Source organism: Myotis davidii, unplaced genomic scaffold (assembly GCF_000327345.1).
Source record: "Myotis davidii unplaced genomic scaffold, ASM32734v1 scaffold577, whole genome shotgun sequence".
NCBI classification, from domain to species: domain Eukaryota; kingdom Metazoa; phylum Chordata; class Mammalia; order Chiroptera; family Vespertilionidae; genus Myotis; species Myotis davidii.
Window position 1 is genome coordinate 1,507,931 of NW_006289082.1, and position 3,651 is coordinate 1,511,581.

The window sequence follows — 3,651 nt, forward strand, 5'->3', positions numbered from 1 at the left end:
GAGAGAACATGGCTACAGAACCTGGCTGGAGAACCTGGATAATGTGGCTGGAGAACCTAGCAAGAGAACATGGACACAGAACTTGGCTGGAGATTGTGGCTAGAGATCCTGGCAAGGCTGCTGATCAACTGAATGCTGTCTCCGTGTCATTCCTTCTTCGCCGTCTCCGTTCACACCTTTGGGGACCCCTGGACCTGCTGGGGTTGGACCCCCGCAAGAGTGAAGCATCAATTGGCTGCCTCCTGCATCGATGTGGGAGGCAACTCATCAATGTCTCTCTCTCACATTGATGTTTCTCTCTCTGTCCCTAAAATCAATAAAAAAATATTTTTTAAAAAATGAATGTAAACTATATTCATCTTAAAGATTGCAGTAAACATTTGTTTTCTGTTCAGTTCTTGTCGGAAAGATGGCCATTTTAATTTCAGTAAAGGCAAATCTGTTGGATCATGTATTCATACTGGGCTATCTATAATCTCTCTCAAAAAGTTAAGATATAAAATAATATCATGAAGTAACATGCGCAGATCACATAGTGTTTAGCTGGGGCAGATTTTATGGGAACATAAGGACCAATTGATACCATACAGAGAGAAACTGATCTCAACAATGTGGACCCTCAGGTATTGATTTCCCAGTTTCAAATCTAGTCCCCATATGGCCTGCTATGTTACAGTTTCTGTCCTTGAACACCTATTTTACCTATATGTGTGTGTATGTGTGTATGTAAAATACATGGAGGTTAGGAGTGTGTGTGTTTTTTTTTAAAAAAAAAAAGCTCTTTTGGGTGCTTATGTGCACGTATTATAAAAAGTCAAATGGCTTAAATTCAAACCTGGGTCTTTTAGCAGTGGGGCAAGAGCCCACTTTCACCATGTATATTAGCCAAAGCTATACACCTGGTGTATCTCTAATGAATTCCACTACTTAAGATGGCTGTGTGTTCCTAAAAAATTACTCAACTAAGAAAAAGAATTAAGCCAGGTTTCCTAACAACACAAAAGTAGGTATTTTTGTAAAAATTATCATTAAAATAACTTTTTAAAAAGTCTTTCTTATTTTTAGAAAGAGAGGAAGGGAGAGGGGAGAGAGAGAGAAACATTGATGTGAGAGCAGAACATTGATTAGCTGCCTCCTGCATGCCACCTACTGATCGAACCTGAAACCCTTCAGTGCATGGGACAATGCCCAACCACTTGAGCCACACTGGCCAGGGCTAAATTTGTTTTTATATGTACCTATGTTATAGCTCACTTATATGGAATAGAAATTAAATTAAATTTAGGAATAAAATTTAAAAAGCCAGTTTCCTATCAGATCTAAGATTTTCACTCTGGTTTTCCATTGACAAATTATATGACATTGAGCAACTCAGTTAGGGCCAAGAACCGCTGTCTTAAGTTATTCACCATTTAGTTTGCCAGTTTGCCTATGTGACCACTGACCTGCTAGACTACAGAGGCTTAACTAATAAAAGCAAAACAAATAATAAACTCATGATCTGCAGAGGAAATACAAAATAATTCTTTAAACATAATTCTGGTCAAGAATGAAATGTGGCCTTAAAATTCGTAATGGTTAAGGAAGAAAATCCCGAGCCTAATTAGACACATCCCTTCATATGAAAAGATCTCAGTCAAGCTACGTTTGAAACAAGAAGACAATCAGTTGGGGAAAGATCCTATAAAGTTAACTGATTATAGAGAGAAGGGAGGCTCAAAAACAATTTGCCTTTGTCTTTTCTACCTATAACTATCGCTGCTGCCCTCAAGTTGGAAAGACCAGACAAAAATGAAAAGAAACTGAAGTCTGTGACAGTTTAAAAGGGGTCCTAGAATGCTACTTTATTTAAACATATTTAAGATTCTAGACCCAAATAAATTAAATCTCAAGACCCAAATAAATTAAACATCAAAATTTTAAATAGAAATAAAAAATAAAAAAATACTGCCCTGATTTTTAATTATTTTTTAAGGGAACCTTCCAGCCCTGGCCGGTTTGGGTCAGCAGTTAGAGTCTCAGCCTGCGGACAGAGGAGTTACTGGTTTGTCCCAGCCCCTGCCAGAGCACATGGGGAAGGCAACCAATTGATGTGTCTCACATTGATGTTTCTCTCTCTCCCCCTCCACTCTCTCCCTTTCCCTCTTTTTTAATTTTTATTATTATTTTATATATATATGTAACTTTTTTTTAGTATTTGGACATTTTTTTTTTAAATATGTTTTATTGATTTCCTACAGAGAGGAAGGGAGAAGAATAGAGAGTTAGAAACATCGATAAGAGAGAAACATCGATCAGCCACCTGCTGCATGCCCCCCACTGGGGATGTGCCCACAACCAAGGTACATTCCCTTGACCGGAATCGAACCCGGGACCCTTGAGTCCGGAGGCCGACGCTCTATCCACTGAGCCAAACTGGTTCTGGCACCCTCTTTTTTTAAAAAAATCAATGGAAAAAATAACCTCAGGCCCTAGCTGGTTTGGCTCGGTGGATAGAGTATCAGCCTACGGACTGAGGGGTCCCAGGTTCAATTCCGGTCAAGGGTACATGCCCGGGTTGCGGGCTCGATCCCCAGTTGGGGGACGTGCAGGAGACAACCGATCAATGATTCTCTCTCATCAGTGATGTTTTTATCTCTTTCTCCCTCTTCCTTCCTCTCTGAAATCAATAAAAATATATTAAAAAAAATAACCTCAGGTGAGAATTTAAAAACATAATAATAAAAAAGGGAACATTCCAGAAAGTACAGAATGGCCAGCTTACTATTGATCCCTAAACAATTCTAAAAGAGAGAATCAGGCCATGTGACTTTTAAATACTTATGATTTAAAAAGCCAACATGGACTAGTTTACAAAAAAAAAAAAAAGTGCAAATAAACCTAATCAAACTTTTTGATAAGGGTTGATAAAGTTTGATAATAATATAGAATGCTACAGCAGTGAATCCTGATTTCTCATAGTCTTATGAGTAAGAAAGAGAAACATAGGCAGGACAATGATAGAGGTAAATAAATTCACAACTGGTTGAACAGTTCTTTATGAAGAGTAATAAAAAGAGGTCTCTAGCAGTGAGCTTCAATAAAGACTAGAAAGCTTATTTAAATATTTGTGCAAGATGAAAAGCTAGTAAGAAAATATAACATAAGAGTTTCAAAATTCGAAAGGATTATGATAAGCTAGGATAACAGGACACTTAAGAATGAACCAACTCCTGCATTTAAGCTTAAAATATAATTATCTAAATATAAGGTGGGGAACAGTTTTGTCTGGAGGCAATTTATATAAAAACAATCTATTTTAGTGATTTACCGTTTTTAAAAGGTAATAAAACCTTATGCTGTATATAAGAAAGTCAGAATTCAGGTACTGAAATGGCCAGTTAAAGTGTTTTAAAACTGTGAACTTATAGCTTTCTCTGAGAGTTTTTGATGAGCCTTTTAGACTCAAACTGCAATGACATCTCTAATATTTGTAAATGCAAATCATATGCAATAGTGTCAATCTACAACTCTCATATACACTGAAAAGAAAAAGAATTCTGTATTGACAACTTTTTGTTGTTACTTTACTATGTAGCTGAAAGGACAATCAACTTAATAACTTACTTTTTCTAAAGACACTTTTTGGTTTTTTGAAATTCTGTTCCCTAC

The 3,651-nt window shown here is 36.8% G+C and overlaps 1 protein-coding gene across 4 annotated transcripts in view; it reads right to left on the reverse strand.

Moving 5' to 3' along the window:
- Positions 1–3,651, reverse strand: part of SETDB2 (SET domain bifurcated 2) — a 62,580-nt gene that overhangs the window by 34,023 nt on the left and 24,906 nt on the right. The gene's annotated exons all lie outside the window — the stretch shown is intronic.